At 34.6% G+C, this 24,466-nt stretch overlaps 1 protein-coding gene across 1 annotated transcript in view; it reads right to left on the bottom strand.

Moving 5' to 3' along the window:
* The window catches only part of Map3k2 (mitogen-activated protein kinase kinase kinase 2), a 79,728-nt gene that overhangs the window by 40,877 nt on the left and 14,385 nt on the right, over positions 1-24,466 (bottom strand).

The raw sequence follows: 24,466 nt of genomic DNA, 5'->3' as shown, positions 1-24,466 counted from the left end.
AATGTTCGATCTTACTACTTCTATGTAATACTGTACTGGAGGTTTTTAATCAGAATATAAGGCATGAAGATAAAAGAGACCCAGATTAGACAAGGAGTTGAACTACACCTATTTGCAAGTGATGTATCTTACACACAGAAAAATCTTAAATTCACAAAAAACACTATTAACTCTATAAAACAAGTTTACCATGTTACAAGATACAATATCAACACTCAAAAATGAGTTTTATTTCTACATATTAACGATAAACATTTTGGAATGAAATTGAGAAATTCCATTTATGATAGCATCAAAAAGTATAAAATAGTTAAGAATACATTTAAATAAATGCAATACTTATGTACTGAAGACTATAAAACAATGAAAGAAATTAAAGTAGACCTAAATATTCAGAAAGACATCCCATATCCATGTTCATGGATGGGAAGACATTTTTAAGAAGTCAGACTCCCCAAAGTAACCTATAGATTCAATGCAATCTCTATCAAAATACCAGTGGCCATTTTTCAGGAATGGAAAGGTTAATCCTCAAATTCATATGGAAGTGCAATAGGTCCTGAATAGCCAAAACAATACTGACTTCAAAACTTATTAAGCTACAGTAATCAAAATGGTGTAGTGCTGGCACAAGAAGAGAGTTCATTGGGATAGAATTCAGAGTCCAGAAACAAAGCTAAACATCTATGATCAACTGATTTTTCACAAGGGTGTAAACACAATTCAATGAAGAAAGAACGGTCTTCAACAAATGGTGCTGTGTGACTAGATATCCACATAGCAAAGCCTGAAGTTGAACCCCTTACCTCACATAATACGCAATACACAAAAATTAGTTCATCATGGATCAGACATAAAAGTAAGAGTTAAATAAAAGTCTCAGAAGGGAAGGAATGTATATGTTTTCATTACTTTGGATTAGGCAACAAGTTTCTTAATATGACATTATAAGTAGAAGCAACAAAAGAAATATTAATGGGACTTCATCAAAATTTAAAATTTTTCCAGTGACTTGGGCAGCTGAAGCAGGAGGATCACAAGTTCAAGACCAGTTTCACCAACTTAGTGATACCTGTCTCGAAATAAAAAATAGAAAGGGCTGGGGATATAGCTCAGTGGTAGAGCACCCCTAGGTTCAACTCTCAGTACTGCCAAAGAAAAATGTTAAAAACTGTGTTCATCAAAAGACACTATCAAGATAGTGAAAAGACAACCCAAAGAACAGAAGAAAACATTTACAAGCCTAATATATCTGATAAGAAACTATTATAAGAATAGACAACTAATTCAATCATAAAATGAACAAAAGATTTAGAAAGACATTTCTCCAAAGATTCACAAATGGTCAATAAACACTTGAGAAGATGCTCAATACCATCTGTCACTAGAAAACTGTAAATAAAAACAATGACATACCACTTTACACTCAGTAGGATGGATATACACAAAAGAACAAGAACAAGTGGTGGTAAAAATGTAGAAAATTGGGAACCATAAGAATCATATTATCACTCCTACAAATATATCCAAGAGAACTGCAAACCTACACTAATACTCAATACAGCAATAAGAGCCAAAAAGTGGAAACCCAAAAGTCTATCAACTGATGAATGAATAAACAACATATGAGATATCCATACAATGGAATATGATCAACCATTATTCAGTCCTTCAACCCTGAACATCTCAGACTCCAGAACTGTGAGGAATAAATTTTTCTTCAAAAATTACTCAGGCTGTGACATTCTATTATAGCAGTAGAAAATGGTAAGACAGGAGGGGAAAGGAAGGGAAACATTATGGGAGAGAAGAAAGAAAGAACAGCAGACAGGTTCTATAAGCAACAGATCATTTCTCCATCTAAAGAAGCAAGAGTCTCAGTTCAATCACAATAGCTACTACAGGAATTCCATGTTCAACAGTATCAGATATGATGATTTTTCAAAAAGCTCCAAATCCAATTTTTAATGTGAGATCTCTCCATTTTAAAATATTATCAACTAGTTCAAATTTTTACAAAAATATTGTGTGTGTTCTTTCATGCTACCATCTTGCAACCACTGACCTACCTATTGTAGGGAATTTTCTACTGGGGGATCACACACAGTTTGAAAAAAATAAATTTAACATCACAACAGTTCTAAGTTCTTCTTAGTTGTAATATTATTTTGCAATGTCAAGTAACATAAAAGAATTGCCAAAGAAAATGTTATAACATATGAATACTTGGAATATAACATCAGACATGAAAATGCAGCTTTCATCACCCAATCAGTATCATTTCAAGGGGCAACCACTATATTACCTCAGTTTTTAGGACTTCTTGTCTTCCCTCTCCCCACCACCTCCAGGGCTGGGAATGGAACCTAGAGCCTTGTGCATCCTAAAAAGGCACTCTACAGCTGAGTTATATCATCAGCCTGAGTTTTTAGGACTTTTTCATCAAGGCAAGTACAGAATTAAATTTTTTTTTTCTGTTTTTGAGATAGGGTCTTACTATTTTGCCCAGGCTGGCCTTGAATTCACAATCCTCCAGTGTGAGCCTCCCAAGTAGCTAGGATTATACCACTGTGCCCAGTTAGGACTAAATTTTAAACAATGAGATATAAAGATTTAGCCTAAGCACCCTATCTTATGAGATCAATGAGCACCCTATCTTATAAATAAGTTTATTTACAGTCATGAAACTAAGCAAAGCTAGAATGTGAATACCTATTTCTTATTTCTCACTCAAATAAACTTTCCATAATGCCATTTGTCATTGCAGTTTACTTTTTGGGGAAATAGCATAAGAAATTTTCTACCATACATAACACATAGACAAAAATCACAAAGAGGTTGATGAAGTTTCATTTATTATGTTCTGTATCTACAAACTGAAAGCCTCAACAAAATTTTTCAAAGTTTTTGACTTAAAAAGTTTAAGACAGGGGACTGAGGAGATAGCTCAGTTGGTAGAGTGCTCGTCTCGCAAGCACAAGGCCCTGGGTTCGATCCCCAGCACTGCTAAAAAAAAAAAAAAAAAAAAAAAAAAAAAGTTTAAGACAAAATTTGACTAACCTCAGAAATAAAATACTATAAAAACTTAAATTTTTCCAACTATATAAATCAGTAATATTCCTTCTTTTAGGAAAAGCAACAGAAATTTCCCAAGCTACAACATATAAAAAAAAGAAACAAATCTAATGGAAATGAATCAAGGTTACATTTCTGTAAAGCAGCAACGGTACATTTACCAATATTCTGAGGCTAAAATAGGCAAAATCATGAAAAAGTTACAAAATTAAGTGGATGACAAATTAAAAATACTAAGGTGAAATAACAATTACATATCAATTTGAAAGATCTTATTTATAAGATTACCCACAGGTTATTTTGACTTTTGTTCAGACTGTGTTTCAAGCAACTGAGGGTAAAATATTATAATTCGTCACGTGTGGGTATTCCATACTTTCAATTCACTGCCAATACTTACTCAGTTATTCTGTCAGCATTACCCTCTCCTGAGAGCATACATTTTGGTTCTCTGCTTTCATCCCTGAAGGTTGAATCTAGGCCTATATTCACCCAACATATATACATGAACACATATGTGCATACACACGTGTACACCTTTGGAATTAAACACATTCCTCCTCTTCTGGGGAAAGATTTGAGAGAAGAGATTCACTTTGAATATTCACAATGATACAGTTAGTACCTAAGTTTTTGAATATTCAAGTAATCTATAAAAAAAAATGATAGGTCTGATGCAGGCTCACAATATGTATCTCATATAAAGACCAAACTGGTTGCAAAAAAAGACCATGAAAATAGCCAGGACAGTCAAAGAACCATCATGAATCATTGCACACACACCCCACCCACCCCGACCCCCGTGCTGGGAATCAAATCCAGGGCTTCTCGAATGCTAGCAAGTATTCTATCACTGAGCTACACTCTTTGTCACGTACCACTTTTCAACAACTTCTGAATGTTGTTCAAGATTTAATTGCATCTCAGGCCTAGAGTAAGAGTATATTCCAAAGCCAAACAAGTATCTATTATAACTTTTTCCTGATTCACTCAACTGATTTTTGTTATTGATGATAGCCAAAAATGCAAAGTATTTTAAACTTATTCTTAATTTTATTCTTAACTAAATTATAAAATATTTCAAGCATATAGAAAATGATAGGAAATTTTGACTTATCACCCAGATTTTTAAAAAATATTCTTTAGTTGTCAATGGACCTTTATTTTATTTAGTTTTACATGGTGCTTAGAATCAAACACAGGGCCTCACATATACCAGGCAAGCACTCTGCCACTGAGCTACATTCCCAGCCCAACACCCAGATTTTTTAACACATAACTCACATAGTATAAAATGTACAAAATTTAAGCATTCATTTTACATATGCATTCATCCATATAAAACCTCCAAACAAATCAAGACAAAGACATTACTTCTACCCAAGAAGGATCCCTTATACTCCTTCCCAGTTTCCCCACATGGGTAACCATTAACTTGACTTTTAATACCATAGACTAGATTTTCACATTTTTCATATTAGTTGAATCATATAAGACATGGTCTTATAATTATTGTCATTCAATATTCATTATATCTTCTAAATTCTTTTACATTATCTGCATTAGTATTTTTGTTCATTTTTATTGATATATAATAGTCCATTATATTGATGTATTATAGTCCATGCAAAATAGTCCATTTTGCTGACATATAACAGTCCACTCAACTAATTCTATTACCAATGGACAAGAAGGTTGTTTCCAGTTTGGGGCTAATGCAAAGAAAGCTATTATCAATTTCCTTGAACATGTCTTTTGGCAAATATAAACCCATATTTCTGTCATTTTCATACTCAGGAACAAACTGCTAGGTCTCCATGACATATTTATCACTAGCTTATACAAAGAAGTCAACAAAAACTCTGAGTAGGGGAAGAATAAAAATTCACTGGATTAGACAAAGAGAATTAAAGAGAAAGAAGTGGGGGATGGGAACAGGAAAGACAGTAGAATGAATCAGACATTACTTTCCTATGTTCATATATGAATACACAACCAGTGAAACGCCACATCATTACAACCACAAGAATGGGATCCTAATTAGAACAAGTCATACTCCATGCTATGTATAGTATGTCAAAATATACTCTACTGTCATATATATCTAAAAAGAACAAATAAAAATAAAGAAACTGAGTAGACTCAAATGTTAAAATTAATGGACATCAAAGCAACTATTATAAATATATTTAAAATAATTAAAGGAAAATATATTGAAAATGATTCCACCAACAGGAAGCCTCAATAAAGAAACTATTAAAAAAAAAAAAGAAAGAAAGAAAATAGAAACTTTATAGAGTTCAAAAACATAATATCCAAGTGTAAAACACATTAGATAGATTCAACAGTAAAACTGAGATGGCAGAAGAAAAAATCAAACTTGACAAAAGATCTACAGAAACTATATACAACCTACTGAAAAAAAAACAAAAAAACTGAGGAAAAACCAACAGTCTAAGAGAACTGAGAGACATTAACCATGCCAAAATATGTTAATAGGTGCTCTAGAAGGAAAGACACATAAAAAAATATTTAAAGTTATGGCTGCAAATATTCCAATATATAATGAAAACCATCACAGTACAGATCCAAGAAATTTAAAAATGAACTCTAAATACATTAAACACCAAAAGATCTGCAACTAGACATAACATTGTCAAACTGCAGAAAGACAAAATTTTGAAAGTAGATCCTATATAAGGGAAAAAACACAATTACAACCCTTAAACACCATACAATTTTATTAAGCTAATTTACATACATAGTTCTTTTCAAACATCCATAGAACAATATACACTAAAATAGCCCTGGGCCATAAATTAAACTTTAATATATTTAAAAGAATAAAAACCACATAAAGTACGTCTCTGATCATAACAGAATCAATCTAGAAACAAATAAAAGAAAAACAACATGAAAATCTCCAAATGTGGAAAATAAACAGTATACATGCACAGCTAAAATAAAGTCTCCAAAAATGAAAATACACAGGATGAAATAGAATTAAAACATGAAAATAGGTACCTTCTACCCCCATTCCCTCACAATGCACCATCTAATGTCTCTGGACTATTACAAATATAGTAAGGGGTAAGGCAAGAATGTACCCTGTGGTATTGAACTGGGACTGGAGACATCATTATGAAACAGTATGTACAGATAAAGAAGGATGTATGTGTGTACATATTTTATAGCCTTGTCCACTGAGAGAACTTGGGAGCAGTGATAACCTACTCACAATGGATACATTTTTGTGGAGCTCATGTCAGATGCTAGTTTCTAAGTATTTTTCCCCACTAAGAGAAACAAATTATGACTGAGATATTGCTGATTCCAAGTATGAAGCAGGTAACTACAAAAGGAGCCTGCATCATCTTACTGAAAGAAGAAAGAAAGCACATAAAGATTTATGGGAACATGTCAAAAGTACACAAAAATTTTGAAGGTGCTTCCATTAGCCAAATATAGAATTATCAAAAAAAAATGATGCACTTTATCCACTAAATAAAAATTTTTAAAATGAGTTCATTTAGACATAAACAAATGACTCAATAATACAAAGATTTTTCTTCAGTAGAATGTTAACTAATAAATTATAATAGTGCAATGAATAGAAAGATCTCCATTTGGTAATTATCAATAGTGGATAATTCATTAGTAGTAATAATTCAGCCAAGAAAAATCAATAAATGCTATAACTAGAGGGAAAGTGTGATGAGGAATGAGTTACTTTATCTCAACATACCCTCCCCTACAAAAATTCATTAATTACACAGGAAAAAAAAAAAAAGAAACTTTTTTAGTATATTAACCCACCAAACAGAATGCTCAGTCATGTGAGCCTTGTTATTGTCACTAGATCACTAGTAATGGGCAAATTAAAATCAAATACCGTCTGATATGGAACAATTAGATACCACATCACCTCAGTGATATTCCTGCCCCAAAGCAGGCATGAATTGAATCCCAGGGAAGTATCAGGCAAACTCCAACTGAGGACTACTCCAAAATTAATTGCTCTTTAACCTCAAAACTGTCATGATCATCAGATGTGGTGGCACACAGCTGTAATTACAGTTATTCATGAAGTTGAAACAGGAGGATCACAAGTTCAAGGTTAGTCTGGGCAGTTTAGCAAGAACCCGCCTCTCAAAAATAAAAATTTTAAAAGGGTAGGGGTTGTAGTTGCATGGTAGAGTGTTTGCCTAGCATGTGTGAGGTCTCTGGTTCAATACTCAGCATTAAAAAAAAAAGTCAAAATCATAAAAGTAAAAAAAAAAAAAAAAAAATTAAAGAACTATTTAAAAATAAAAGACACAAATAACATCTAAATGAAAAATATAACTCTAGATTAAATTATTTTGCTAAAAATTAGGACGTTATTGGGTCTACCAGAAAAACTTGACGGGTTTGTGGATAAGTATTGTAGTTATGTTAAATTTCCTGATTTTGATGGTAGGGTTCTGTATATGGAAGCAAATGTGCTTATTGATAACAACTACAAATTGAAGAGTTTGGGGATAATGGAACCTCATGGTAACAAGTTACTCTCAAATGATCTAAAAAACTTTTTTTTTCATACTGTTTATGCAATTTATAGAGATTCAAATTGTTTCAAAGGAAAAAAATTGAAAAACAACATAATACCAATTCCTCCCATTTTCTCCACTTCATCACAAAGCACCTGGTTTTTCCAGTTACACAAGATAAAAAGTTTGGAATATTCTTGATTTCACTCATTCTCCCACCTTACATTCAAATTCATCAGCAAATCCTGAGATGTATATATGTGTGTGTATACCACCATCACTCTAAACCATGATCATACCATGCAGGGATTTTTTGTTTTGTTTTGTTTTGTTTTGTTTTGTTTTTGGAACTAGGGATTGAACCCAGGGGTGCTTAACCAGCTAAAGCACTGAGCCACATCCTCAGGCCTTTTTTTGTATTTTATTTAGAGACAGGGTCTCACTGAGTTGCTTAGGGCCTTGCTAAATTGCTGAGGCTGGCTTTAAACTCACAATCCTCCTGCCTCAGCCTCCCAAGTCATTGGGAGCCTGCGCCACCCTGGCTGGCTATGCATGGATTATTGAAATAGATTTTTAACCTATTTTTACTCCAAGCCCTCATACAATTCATTTTCTATAGAGCAGGAAGAATCATCTTCTTAAAAAAGGAGTCAGAGACCACTTCTAGGCCAGCTTGGTCAACTTAGAATCCTCAGCAACTTAGAAGCTGTCTTAAAATAAAAAGATCTGGGGATGTAGCTCAATGGTAGAGTTCAATCCTCAGAACCAAAAATAAATAAATTAATTAATTAATTAATTAATTAATTTTAAAAGTAGTCAGAGAATGTTAATAGCTCTTTCTCTGCTCATAACTACCAGTAGTTTCCCATCATACTTTGAATAAATCAAAAATTCCTTGTCATGGTGTACATTATACACAAAGGAAAGGATGACAGTAGTTTCTCATCAGAACAATGCAAAGTTAAAAGACAGGGGAAGACTTTTTTTTTTTTTTTGCATTGGGGGTGGGGGACTAGGGATTGAACCCAGGAGTGCTTTACTATTCAGCTAAGCCCCACTTCTAAATTGCTCAGGTCCTCACTAAATTGCTGAGGCTGGCCTTGACTGTAATCCCCCTGTCTAGATCTCCCAAATCACTGGGATTATAGGAATGTGCCACTATTTCCAGTTGGAACAACATCTTTAAAGTACTGAAGGGGGAGGGGGGGCTGACCTATAATTCTAGATCCAGGAAACATCTTTTAAAAATGAAAAATAAAAACTTTTCCAGGTAGTAAAACAAAAACAAAAAACCCAGAAGAAACTAATGATGTGCACATAAGGACCACAAAAGTTAAAGGAAGTCATTCAGGCAGAAGAAAAATTATCAGATAAAAGTCTAGCAAAATACAAAGAAATGGAGACCATGAGAAATGTTATATAGATATAGGTATATTTCTTCCTATTCTAAAAATCTCTTTAAAAGATAACTGTATTATGAAGTTGAACATATATAAAAATGAAAAGCATCACAACTATATAACAAAGGTCAGAAAAGGGAGGGGAATAATGGGAGTATACTGTTGAAGTTTTTTTTATTCTACATGAAATGGCATATTTAAGGCAATTTACAGCACTAAAAATTTCTACATTAAAGTCTCAATGACTTCAGTTTACAGTTAAACATACCAGAAAATAAAGAGTAAAAGAAGTCCAAAATAGAAATAATTTAAATTACATGTGTTTTAAAAACAGAAGGGAGAACAGTAGAGGAGAGGATGAGGATCACAGAGAGAGAGCAGGGAAGGAAAGGAGGAGGTTACTGGGGAGTGAAACTGACCAAATTATGTTATGTTCAAGTACAAATATGTCACAATGAATCCCACTATTATGTATGATCATAAATAAAAATGTAAAATAAAAAAATTTAAAGTGCAAAAAAAATTAGATGTGTTAATCAGCTTTTAGTCACTGTAAGAAAATACTGGAGAAAATCAACACAAAGGAGGAAAGATTTATTTGGGGTCACTGCTTCTGAGGTTTTAGTCCATGGTCAGTTGGCTCTATTGCTGCTGGCCTGGGGTGAGGCACAGCATCATGGTGGAAAAAGTGAGATCAAGGAAGGAAGAGAGATAGGGAAAAGGGGAAGAGAGAGAGCAAACATGCAGGTACCTGTTGCGGGGGAGAAGTAAGGAGGGGACAAGATATACCTCCAAGGGATCCACACCCTTCAACTAGTTACCACCTCCTACAGTTTCCACCACCTTCCCTGATCCATCCATTCAGCTATGAATTCAATAATGAATTAATTCACTGATGAGGTTAGAGCCCTCATGATCCAATCACAAAAGTCCCACTTCTAAACACTGCTGCACTGGGGACCAAGCCTTCAACATGAGAATAAATTCTAAAAATATTAAAAGGTAAATGACAAAATATTATGAAGAAATGTATACCTATAAATTAAACAATAAATGAAATGGGCAAATTTCTTAAGAGAAACAAATTACCAAAGTTTACCCAAGAAGATAAATATAATTGAGAAGTCCTATATCTATTAAAGAAACAGTTTTGAGGGGCTGGGGAGATAGCTCAGCCGGTAGAGTGCTTGCCTTGTAAGCACAAGGCCCTGGGTTCGATCCCCAGCACCCAAAAAAAAAAAAAAAAAAAAAGAAAAGAAACAGTTTTGAGTTTAGCAAATACTTCTTGAATACTTTGCTAAACTTTTCATTCCCATAATAGTGTATTTTGAATAATAAAAGCATCAATCTTTTTTTAGCACTAATCTTTTTAAAAATACACTGAACTTCACTAAAATTAAAGACTTTTACTCTTCAAAAGACACCAGTAAGAAAATGAAAACACAGCCACAGTCTAGCAGAAAATATGTACAAAACATATCTGGCATATGTCTCAAGAAAACATAAAGTACTCTTACAGTCAAAAAAAAAAAAAAAAAAAAAAAAGATAATCCAATAAAGAAATGGGAAAAAGATTCAGACATACACATTGCCAAAGAAGATAGATGAATAGCAAATAAACACATGGAAGAAGCTCAATATTGTTAGTAAAAATGTAAATGGAAATATAAGTCAAAAACACAAGATTCCAAAAGCCTGGCAATTCAAAGTACTGGCAAGTTAACTATTCATACCACTACTGAAAATGTTAAATGGTACAACCACTTTGGAAAACAGTTTGGCAGTTTCTTACAAAACTAAACATATTTTACATTTAATTCAGCAATGATGCTCCTAGAGTATTTACCCAAATGAACTGAAAAATTACATACATCCACATAAAAGCCCTGAACACAATTATTTAAAATTTCCAAAACTAAAAAAGGGAAACAAACAAGACAATCTTCTGTAGGCAAGAAAATTGTGGCACATAATACAAGGGAACAGTATTCAGGAAAGAAAAGAACTATCAAGGCACAAAAGACATGGGAGGAACTTCAGAGCATATTGCTAAGTGAAAAAAGTCAATCTGCAAAGGATACATACTGTGTGATTCCAACAATATAACATTCCAAAAAAAAGAAAAATTATGGAGGCAGTAAAGATCAGCAGCTGCCAGGCTTTCAGTGGCAGCACTGTAAAGACAGTGCAAGTGTGAAAGTCTATGCCCACCCAAGTACTTAAACACAAATGAGCTTAGCAGATTTGTAATTGCCCCAAACTGGAATATCAAATGTCCATCACCAGGTAAGATTAAACAAACTGTGGTATACAATATTTATTTATATTCAGCAATAAACAGGAATAGCTACTAATACATGGAAACAATATGAACGAATCAAAAATAATTATGTGAGGGTTGGAGATTTAGCTCAGTAGTACAGGTACATTTTTAGCATGCATGAGACTCTGGGTTCAACTCCTAGCACCAAAATAATAATGAAGATAATAATTATGTTAGGTAAAAGAAGGCAGACTCCCTTCCCCACAACAGAGTATATATCGTTATAACTCCATTTATATAAAATTCCAGAAAATGCAAACTAATTTACAATGACATAAAGCATCACTGGTTACTTAGGAACAAAGAATTGAAGCAAGATGGTAATAGAATACAAAAGGCCCAAGTAAACTCCTGAAGGTGACAGAAGTTTACTATCTTGAGATGTGTGATGTTTCCACCAGTACATACATAAATCAAAATTTGCCAAATTATGTAATTTAATATAGCTTATTAAATGTCAATTATCTCAATCAAGTTACAAAATAATTCATTCTTTAATTCTAGTAGATCCACAAGTCTAAAACGGACTTTAGGCTAATTTATGAGTTACACCACAAGTTTCATTACCTTACAGACACACCCCTTTTATGTGGATGTGTGTATGTTCTACCCGGGACCGAACCCAAGGCCTTGTGCATTCTAGGCAAGCACTTTACCACTGAGCTAGCTACATTCTCAACCCTCGCCCCTTGCTTTTGATTTTTTAAAAAGATATTTCCTAAACTCTGGCAGATTGTAAATGAATTCTGACTTTTTAAAAATCAAATCAAATCTGCTATCACTGGTTCAACATATCCTGATTGCAGATATTTTAAACTATCTGAAGACAATTTCAGAGAAAGATTTCCCTAGTAACACTGGTCACTTCTAGTTAAAAAGAACTGGGTGGCTGGGGCAAAGGGAAGGAAGAGTCTCAAAACCCCTTACTGTATCTCTTTTCACACATTTTGAACTCTATACCACATTATCTACTCAAAATAACATAAAACTCAAATTTAAAGGGAATTTAAAAAGTATAATAAAATGATAAATAGCCTCCTGATATGCTTAAAGGAAACAAAACTTCCCTAGATGAAATACATTTACTTAAGTTTTAATAAAAACTAAATAGTTAAACCTCAAATTGGTTGAATGGTCACTCTTCATATAAAATGGTAGTCATCTGTAAACAGACCTGTGCATCCTCAGAAAGGCAGAGAAAAATCTAATTTTCATCTGGTGGTCCCTGAGGCTCTGATAATTATTACCTTTAGGAATCTATTTTTCTCTTACCAGGATTATAAAAAGGCTTTTTAGTTAATGTTTTATCATTTCTTGAACTGATATTTCAAAGTAATATGTACTTTATCTGACAAATCAAATTTGAATTTTTACATTTTCTTAGGAAGCAGAGGATGGTCACAGAACATTTTAGAGTCACACAGTAACTTGGGTTCAAAATCCACCAAGAGTTGTTTGTGGCTGTGAGCTATTATAAACCCATGTCCTTGTATATAAAATGAAGAAAAAAGAGATTATATCTGAGATAGTCTTTAAGTGCTTAATAACACACACACAGAGCACAAACACCTGACATAGAGATTCTTAAAGAACGTCAGTTCCCCCTCTTTTCCCAAATAGCTCAGGGTTAAAAGCACATTAAACTAAATAGCAAATTCTGATTTTTCTCCTTTTTCAGATATTACACAGAAAAATATATTTATAATTTATAACAGATTCTTACTCATCCACATTTTCCCTCTTAATGGGTCATGCTGCCTAAAAAAATAAAGAGAACAAGTTCAGTGGTTAAGAGTTTAGACTGTGGAGTCATACTGCTTTGGTTTGAAATCTGCATCTGCCACTTAACAGGTGTGTGAACTAAGGCAAATGACTAATATCTCCTTGCTTCCTTTCCTTACCTGTAATATGGAGATCTACAGCATAATACCATCTCTAGATTACTATGGGAATAAAACAAGTTAATATTTGTAAAGTGCTAGAATTATAGTAATAATTATGCAAATACTTGTTAAACAAAATTAAGTTGACATACTGTTATGATTTGAATGTGTCCTCAAAAAAGCACAAGTCAAAAACTTATCCCCAATGCAATAGTGTTAAGAGCTAGAACGACCTTTCAGAGGTGTTTAGGCCATTAGGGCTCTGCCTCCATGAATTAATGCTGACAAAAAAAATGGCCTGAGGCTATAAATTCTATCTCTTACTGGGTCCCACCCATATAATGCCTTCTATCACATTATGACACAGTAAGAAGGCCCTCACCAAATACCATCTTGGACTTCCCAACCTCCAGAACTATAAGAAATAAATTTCTGTTCTTTACAGATTATCCAGTCTGGAATTATCCCAAAGCTTTAATAAGAGAAAAGAGTAGATGAATGAGAAAACTGGTAATTAAAAAAAATTGTATCCAGTCTATGATATTCTATTATAGAAACACAAAATTAAGACATAAATGCTTAGGGGCTCTTCTGCCTTTTAAAACAGTTTAAACCTCTTAAACCGTTATTAAGAATGTTAGAGAATTTCTTAAGTGTCCACAAATCTTAACTTGGGGACAGGGAGACCGGGAATGTGGTAGAGTACCTGCCTAACATACACATGGCTCTGGGTTTGAAATACTGCACCACCAAAAAAAGTTAAAAAAAAAAATCTCAATTTTCTTCTGTAGTTTGTAAGATTATCTTAAAGGAGAAAGAGGGTGGCTCTTTAAATCAGTATTCTAGGGCTGGGGATGTAGCTCAGTTGGTAAAGTGCTTGCCTCACAAGCACAAGGCCCTGGGTTCAAATCCCCAGCATCGCAAAAAAAAAAAAAAAAAAAGTCAGTATTCTAATAAGCTTAGGCTAAAAAAAAAAAAAAAAACAACTCTCAAATCACTTTAAGTTGTTGCACAGGAACCATCACTGTTGTCCTATGTATTTCTACCAGGTACCAGGAAAAAAAGTAACAACTCAACTCATAATTGGTTTACCAATAACACTGCTCAATGTTCACTGGCAATAACGGGCCACTAAGGAGGGAGGCTGAGGCAGGAAAATCACAAGTTCCAGGTCAATGTGGGCAACACAGAAGATCCTACTTTAAAAATGTAATAATAACTAGAATAATGGCTCTCGGTGCCTGTTTCCTCATTTGTAAAATGAGGACAGCAACTATATCTACTTCATATGATTATTACAAGGATTAAAAGAAATATTACTTGTAAAGCATTTAGAAAAACCAAGTGTTACGAATACACATATAAAACAAACACAAAGTTAACAATTTACTTCAGCATTTGAACCCAATCTTGTTCAGAATCCACTCTTACATACTTTGTTCTGCTTCTCATTTGTTTATTTATTCCATCATTTAACACAAGCCTACTATGTACTAATACGCTTCCCTCACTCCTGATTTTTAATAAAATATTGTTTCAAAATATTAATGTCTTTAAAAATTCTAAAATCCTTCCAAAATTTAAAAAGTACACAAAATTTATACCTTAACCCTGGTATAAAAAAAAAAAAAATAACCAGGGCTATCTTCAAAATAGATTTGAGCACAATCACATTTTGCTGGTAGGAGTTTCAAACTTTGTTGCTTACTATATACATCAAAACTCCCAAATAATACCAAACACAGTACTGTTCACTCAGACCTCTGGAGTCAGTACATGCTACCTAAACCTCACATTCCAACAAAAAACCTACCCCAGTCAATTCTCAAAGCAATTCCTACAATCTCCTTCAATTCATGCTCTGTAAAAAGGTTCTATTCCTGGCTGTCTTCATTAATGTTAAGGTCCTTGACGTAGGAACATTATTTGCATATCTTTATATCTCCTACTGCACCTAAAGTTTAGCCCATAGTAGCCATTAATAAGCACCTTAAACAAACAAACCTCAAGTTTAACTCCTTACAATAATAAAAATATCTGCTTTCTCCCACTGAGATCAGGACTGAACTGTGAACGGATTTGGGTAGTGGGGCCTTTATCCTCGTTCTTATAGAAGGAAAATGGAGGGATAGAAAGGTTCAGTTAACTAAGTTTTAGCTCAATTCTGAATTAGAGCTAAGGATCAGGACTATTAAATGACTTTCCCAAGTCAAATGGCTGGAAAGTGGCAGTGCTGAGATTCTACTCTTTGATCACTCATTTGAGACACAAGTTAGGAGTAAGGTTTACAAAAGTGGGGGAGATGGACTTTCTTAGTTTCTGCCCATCTTCCCCTCCTCTTTAGAATTCCTTCCTCCAACTTATTCAAGAAACTGTTTCCAATTAACTTCACTGCCACTCTCAGCACTTTGTACCTCATTTCTGGGCATGGTCTCCAAACTAACACACTTGGAATTATTTATGCATTCTGTAGCCAAACTGAGGCTTCTGTCTATTTACTTCTTGTTTTCATTAGGCTAAGCTTACATATAGGTATGCTTTATTCCTACAAGACCAATAGTACAAGTGCCATCACTACTTAATTAAATGTAGCTTTAGTATTTGAATATTATGCTACTTACAATTTTTATATTTACTCTGTTTAGAACATTTACATTTCATATTGTTACATAAACTCCCATAATACTCACTGTATCACATTTTCAAATATGTAGGGAAAACCATACACTTTAGTTTCTAAGGACAGTACCAGTTTTTTCTTTATTGTTTTAAAAACCACTTTATTTTTTCAATAAAGAGAAAAAAGAAAATCTACAGTATAACAGTCATATAGTAATGAAACCTCCCAGAGTTCAGTAGCCTGATGAATGAGAGGTACCTGACAATGAGCTTCAAGCCTCCAGCAGGCGTCTCAGGATGGGCTTTGCCCCACCTAAAGATCAGCTACAGCTTCCAGGATTATCCAAGATGGCCACTCTGGCTTCGAAACATATTGGCAAATGGGGAGCTGCAGCTCAGGGTGTGGCCATGGTCAGCATGAGGTCCTGGAGGTCGGATGCGGTCTCCTTATTGAAAAAATTTAAGTTTTTATTTCTTTACTTTCCTTGCTCTATTTTCCTTTTGTTTACCTGTTCCCTCAGAGTCTTTTTCTCCCTTTTTTGCATGCTAACATCCAATTTCTTTTGATTACACTCTCACCCTTTCTATTATCTAGAACTTCTGTATATTCTTTTCTTATCCCATTAACAGTCACATTCTACATCCCTCTGCCCCTCTGCATCCTCTTTGTCCTCCATTTGAAACTGCAGACCTTATTGCAAATCTATCTTTTTTACTGAAGATAATATTTGAACTCATTCTGTTTATTATGACAATTTTGTTATTGTCCTCCTAGGGGCTATTTGGTCTAGGATTGCATAGTATCTGAATTGGGCACTGCTAATATTGATCTCCCCTTAAAGAAAGTTTTGGAAACCTATAGGGCCACTATAAGCCTATAGGGGGAAATCTGCAATACCCCAGATCTGCACTGCTAGAGGGGAAGATACATGAACAACATGAAAAAACAAGGGAAGAAAATGAACCAAACAAATCTAGATTCTATATTAATAGAATCCAATGACAGTATGTTAGAAGAAATGTCAGAAAAGGACTTCAGATTATACATGATTAAGATGATTCGCGAAGCAAAGGATGAGATAAGAGAGCAAATGCAGACAATGAATGATAATACCAATAAGCTGAAAGAGCACCTGCAGGAAGCAAAAGATCACTTCAACAAAGAGAGATTCTCAAAAAAAAAAAACCAAATGGAAATCCTTCAAATGAAGGAAACAATAAACCAAATAAAAAACTCAATAGAAAGAAAGCATCACCAAAAGACTAGACCACTTGGAAGACAGAACCTCAGACAATGAAGACAAAATATTTAATCTTGAAAATAATGTTGCTCAAACAGAGAAGATGGTAAGAAATCATGAACAGAATCTCCAAGAATTATGGGACATCATGAAAAGACCAAATTTAAGAATTATTGGGATTGAGGAAGGCACAGAGATACAAACCAAAGGAATGAACAACCTATTCAATGAAATAATATCAGAAAATTTCCCAAACCTGAAGAATGAAATGGAAAATCAAATACAAGAGGCTTACAGAACACCAAATGCACAAAATCACAACAGATCCACACCAAGGCACATTACAATGAAAATGCCTAACATTCAAAATAAAGATAGGATTTTGAAGGCCGTGAGAGAAAAGCATCAGATTACATATAGGGGGAGACCAATACGGATAGCAGCCAACTTCTCAAGCCAGACGCTAAAAGCTAGAAGGGCCTGGAACAACGTATTTCAAGCTCTGAAAGAACATGGTTGCCAACCAAGAATCCTATACCCAGCAAAACTAACCTTCAGATTTGAAGATGAAATAAAATCCTTCCATGATAAACAAAAGTTAAAAGAATTTACAAATAGAAAGCCTGCGCTACAGAATGTTCTCAACAAAATATTCCATGAGGAGGAAATGAAAAACAACAAAGGAGGTCAGCAAAGGGAGGAACTACCTTAGAGAAAAACCATTCAAAGGAGAAACCAAGTCAACTTAAAAACCAAAGATAAGCCAAATGACTGGGAATACAAATCATATCTCAATAATAACCCTGAACGTTATCAATCAAAACTCATCAATCAAAAGACATAGACTGGCAGAATGGATTAAAAAGAAAGACCCAACAATATGCTGTCTGCAGGAGACTCATCTCATAGAAAAAGACATCCACAGACTAAAGGTGAAAGGATGGGAAAAAACATACCACGCACATGGACTCAGTAAAAAAGCGGGGGTTTCCATCCTTAAATCAGATAAAGTGGACTTCAAGCCAAAGTTAGTCAGAAGGGATAAAGAAGGACATTTCATACTGCTTAAGAAAACCATAAATCAGGAAGACATAACAATAGTAAATATTTACGCCCCAACCAATGGTGCATCCCGGTACATCAAACAAATCCTCAATTTCAGGAATCACACAGACCACAACACAATAATTCTGGGTGACTTTAACACACCACTGTCACTACTAGATAGATCTTCCAAACAAAAATCGAACAAAGAAACCATAGAACTCAATAACACAATCAATAACCTAGACTTAATAGACATATATAGAATATTCCATCCATCAATGAGCGGATTCACTTTCTTCTCAGCAGCACATGGAACCTTCTCGAAAAAGACCATATGTTATGACACAAAGCGGCTAGCCCTTAGGAAATGCAAAAGAATAGATATACTGCCTTGTGTTCTATCAGATCATAATGGACTGAGAGTAGAAATCAATGACAAAAAAAAAAAACAGAAATTACTCCAACACCTGGAGACTAAATAATATGCTATTGAATGAAACATGGATAACAAAACACATCAGGAAGGAGATTAAAAAATTCTTAGAGGTCAATGAGAACGACGATACAAGATATCAAAATCTCTGGGACACTATGAAAGCAGTGCTAATAGGAAAATTCATTGCATGGAGCGCATTCAGAAAAGAATGAAAAGTCAACAACTAAATGACCTAACATTACAGCTCAAAGCCCTAGAAAAAGAAGAACAGAATAACAGCAAAAGTAGTAGAAGACAGGAAATCATTAAAATCAGAGCTGAAATCAAAGAAACTGAAACAAAAGAAACAATTCAAAAAATTGACAAAACTAAAAGTTGATTCTTCGAGAAAATAAACAAAATAGACACTTAGCCACACTAACAAAGAGGAAAGAGAAAACTCAAATTACTAAAATTCGTGATGAAAAAGGAAATATCACGACAGACACCACTGAGATACAGAACACAATGAGAAGCTACTTTGAAAATCTGTATTCCAACAAAATAGAAACTACTGAAGACATTGACAAATTTCTAGACAGATATGCTCCTCCCAATCTGAACCAGGAGGACATACACAATTTAAACAGATCAATATCAAGCAATGAAATAGAAGAAGCCACTAAAAATCTACCATCTAAGAAAAACCCTGGACCAGACGGATTCTCAGTCGAGTTCTACAAGACCTTCAAAGAAGAACTCATTCCAATACTTCTCAAAGTATTCCAGGAAATAGAAAAGGAGGGTACCCAACCAAACTCATTCTATGAAGCTAATATCACCCTCATACCCAAACCAGGCAAAGACACATAAAGGAAAGAAAATTTCAGGCCAACATTCTTGATGAATATAGATGCAAAGATCCTTAACAAAATATTGGCAAACCGTATCCAAAAACATATTAAGAAAATTGTGCACCACGATCAAGTGGGGTTCATCCCTGGAATGCAAGGATGGTTTAACATCCGTAAATCAATAAATGTAATCCACCATGTCAATAGACTTAAGGATAAGAATCAAATGGTTATTTCAATTTACGCAGAAAAAGTGTTCGACAAAATACAACACCCCTTCATGCTGAAAACACTAGAAAAAATAGGGATAGTAGGAACATACCTGAACACTGTAAAGGCTATTTATGCTAAGCCCATGGCCAACATCATTCTTAATGGAGAAAAACTGAAACCATTCCCTTTAAAAACGGGAACAAGACAGGGATGTCCTCTTTCACCACTTCTATTCAACATTGTCCTCAAAACTCTAGCCAGAGCAATTAGGCAGACCAAAGAAATTAAAGGGATACGAATAGGAAAAAAGGAACTTAAGCTGTCACTATTTGCTGATGACATGATTCTATATTTAGAGGATCCAAAAACCTTCTCCAGAAAACTTCCAGACCTCGTCAATGAATTCAGCAAAAGAGCAGGCTATAAAATCAACACGCATAAATCTAAAGCATTTTTATACACAAGCGACGAAACAGTTGAAAGGGAAATGAGGAAAACAACTCCATATGCAATAGCCTCAAAAAATAAATAAATAAATAAAATACTTGGGAATCAATCTAACCAAAAAGATAAAAGATCTCTACAATGAAAACTACAAAACATTGAAGAAAGAAATTGAGGAAGACCTTAGAAGATGGAAAGATCTCCCATGTTCTTGGATAGGCAGAATTAATATTGTCAAAATGGCCATACTACCAAAAGTGCTATACAGATTCAATGCAATTCCAATTAAAATCCCAATGACATACCTTGCAGAAATAGAACAAGCAATCATGAAATTCATCTGGAAGAATAAGAAACCCAGAATAGCTAAAGCAATCCTTAGCAGGAAGAATGAAACAGGGGGTATCGCAATACCAGATCTTCAACTCTACTACAAAGCAATAGTAACAAAAACGGCATGGTATTGGCACCAAAATAGACAGGTAGATCAATGGTACAGAATAGAGGACACGGACACAAACCCAAATAAATACAATTTTCTCATACTAGACAAAGGGTCCAAAAATATGCAGTGGAGAAAAGATAGCCTCTTCAACAAAAGGTGCTGGGAAAACTGGAAATCCATATGCAACAGAATGAAACTAAACCCATATCTCTCACCTTGCACAAAACTCAACTCAAAATGGATCAAGGACCTCGGAATCAGACCAGAGACCTTGCATCTTATAGAAGAAAAAGTAGGTCCAAATCTTCAACATGTCAGCTTAGGATCAGACTTCCTTAACGGGACTCCCATAGCACAAGAAATAAAAGCAAGAATCAATAACTGGGATAGATTCAAACTAAATAGCTTTCTCTCAGCAAAGGAAACTATCAGTAATGTGAAGAGAGAGCCTACAGAGTGGGAGAATATCTTTGCCACTCATACTTCAGATAGAGCACTAATTTCCAGAATATATAAAGAACTCAAAAAACTCTACACCAAGAATGCAAATAATCCAATCGACAAATGGGCTAAGGAAATGAATAGACACTTCACAGAAGAAGATCTACAAGCAATCAATAAACATGGAAAAATGTTCAACATCTCTAATAATAAGAGAAATGCAAATCAAAACCACCCTAAGATTCCATCTCACCCCAATTAGAATGGCGATTATCAAGAATACAAGCAACAACAGGTGTTGGCGAGGATGTGGGGAGAAAGGTACACTCATACATTGCTGGTGGGGCTGCAAATTAGTGCAGCCACTCTGGAAAGCAGTGTGGAGATTCCTTAGAAAACTTGGAATGGACCCATTTGACCCAGCTATCCCACTCCTCGGCCTTTACCCAAAGGACTTAAAATCAGCATACTACAGAGATACAGCCACATCAATGTTCATAGCTGCTCAATTCACAATAGCCAGGCTGTGGAACCAACCTAGATGTCCTTCAATTGATGACTGGATAAAGAAACTGTGATATATATATATATATATATATAATATTACTCAGCTATAAAGAATAAAAAAATTATGGCATTTGCAGGCAAATGGATGAAATTGGAGAATATCACACTAAGTGAGATAAGCCAATCTCAAAAATCCAAAAGACGAATGATCTCACTGATAAGCAGATGATGACACATAATGGGGGGTGGGAGGGGGGCAAGAATGGAGGAAGGAGGGACTGTATAGAGGGAAAAGAGGGGTGGGAGGGAGAAAAAATAACAGAATGAATCAAACCTCATTACCCTATGTGAATGTATGATTACACAAATGGTATGTTCCATGTACAAAAAGAACACATATCCCATTTGTTTACAATAAAAATAAATTTTAAAAAAAATACATACTTTTGATATTGTAAAAACGAAAGCATACTTGGAGGAAGGTGTTGAAAAGTTTAAAATAGGAAGTGCAGGGTATTTAACTCACCAGCAGAATGAGTAAATGGGAATGCAATAGTGTGTGTGTATCGCTTTTGTGTGTGTGTGTATCTGGTGTGCACAGTTTGCATTATTTGCAAAGAAGGTAATTATTGTGCATATTGATCTGTAATCTGTTACTTCCACTCTACATTTTTCAGATCTCTCCGTGTAATTACATGTGGCATTGACTGATTTGTTTAAAACAGCTATGTGGTGTTATGAGGCTATATATACAATGTTTTAATTTTTAAAGAGTTTTTAAAATGCTACTTGAAAAAAATGTCAAAGCGTTCCATAAGTTTTGAGGTATGAACTGATAAAGAAAACTGAGATGAGAGGGAATTAAGTACAGTTCAGCAGAACCAGGTATAATATTCATGCACATGAATCCATAAGTAAGAGGAAAAAGAAACTTAAAAATCCAAGATCACCACACTGCAGTGTTATGGGGCACAACTTAAGAACAGACCCATGAGCACTGAGAAGTTCAATTTGAGAGTCTTTATTAAGCTGGCCGGCTGACTGTCTTCACACAATGCCCCCAAAATGGCTTTGGGAAAACAGCCCCGACCACCGGGTTGCAGGGGTTCTTATACCAAAAATCACATCAATTATAAGTGTCTGTTGCTATGATTCAAAATTACAAACTAACATCATGAGATCATCAACAGAGGGGGAAAGAGTGTCAAAGTGACCCTTACCTAGGTACAAACTAAAGAATGGTTACTAACATCCACACAATCACTGTTCACATGGTACACTTTTAGAGCAATAGGAATCAAAAGAGAGCAATTTTCTTTACATAGGAATTATCATTCTGTATTGTTAAACATGTCACACTAAGTAACTAGTGATGGGTACAGAGGCCGGTGTTTCCCATAGGAGGAGCTTATTTCCTACACAACATGGAGTCTCAGAGCAAAATGGAGTCTGTTTATCATTCCCTCATAGTCTGGCCTAGAACATTCTAATGGAGCCAGATATGTCAGCCAGTCACATTTGTAGAGGAGTAGAAAAGCAGTTGTTGGACATCTTATTCTTTTTCTTCTTTTGTTTCACATATTAACTCTCTCCTCTTGTGCATCCCTAGCCCACAGGATTTTGCAAGAATGAATGAGATAATGTATGTGACAATACTTTTGTAAGCCGTGAAATAACATTTCTAAGTCTCTGTGTGTTTAGGATGTAATGGGTACTGAATTATAATACCCAAAGTTGTATTTTATCTCTATATGGAAGGTACATTCATTGGACAAGGTTAATTTATATATATAAAATATGTACATATATATATATATATTTTTTTTTCATAGCACAGATTGAACCAGGGACACTTAACCACTAGGCCCACATTCCCAGCCCCTTTTTTTATTTTTTATTTGAGACAGGGTCTCACTAAGTTCCTCAGGGTCTCACTAATTTTGTTGAGGTTGACCTTGAACTTGTGAACCTCCTGCCTCAGTCTCCTCAGTGGCTGGGATAACAGGTGTGAGATACTATGCCCAGCTGATAATTTGATTCTGATACACATATATACATTGTGAAATATCCGCCACAATCAAACTAATTAACATATCCATTACCTCACGAATGTAATTACATTCATTAAGAAGTTCCTAAACTTTCATACCATACAGAATAGGATAAGTGTTTTAGTTTACACTGATTGAACTCTGGCCATAGAAGTATAAATAATAATTGGTGTCATCATACATGGTGGCATAATGCCTTTGAACATGTCATGTATTTAGAGATATTTAGAAAACCAATGACTACTAGTGAATGTTTTCCTTCAAATATTAGATCTGGCTCATCAACAATTCCAGCATATCTAGAAATAAAAAATGTTATTTGGATATCTTTTATTTACACAAAGCAATGAACTACTTATCTGAACAACATAATTCACCTTCAGGAGCTAAAACCATTTAAGTGTCATACCTTAACTTCTCTTTGTTATATAGTCATAACCACCAAGTTATTTAGATGTTTCTAAGTCCTATGAGAAGTCAAAAGAAAAGAACATCTGAAAAAGGATTTTGAAGTCTCTTAAATAGTAGTCTAGAATAACTGACGTGAAAACAACTCATTTCAAGCTCCTTCTTTTTAAAAACATTAGATATGTTGTACTTTAAAAAAATAACTTGTCATAACTAATTTGTGCCCATGTTAGAAACTCTTCTAAAGTTACTTTTCAAATAGTCTAACAGGAGAGTGTTTTTTTTTTTTTTTTTTTTTTTTTTTTGCAGTGCTGGGGATCGAACCCAGGGCCTTGTGCATGCAAGGCAAGCACTCTACCGACTGAGCTATCTCCCCAGCCCTAACAGGAGAGTTTTTCTGTAGAAGTAATTCAAATTACTTCCATAGAAAGTGTCAACAGGGCTGGGGATGAGGCTCAGTGGTAGAGAGCTTGCCTAGCATGCACAAGGTCTTGGAGTTTAACCCCCCCAACACTGCAAGAAGAGGACAGGGAAGGAAGGGAAAGGGAGGGAAGGAAAAAGAAAAAAGGAA

This window comes from Sciurus carolinensis, chromosome 3 (assembly GCF_902686445.1).
Source record: "Sciurus carolinensis chromosome 3, mSciCar1.2, whole genome shotgun sequence".
Lineage (NCBI taxonomy): Eukaryota > Metazoa > Chordata > Mammalia > Rodentia > Sciuridae > Sciurus > Sciurus carolinensis.
The sequence above is the reverse complement of the archived record's forward strand: the minus strand, read 5'-3'. Positions and strand labels throughout refer to the sequence as shown.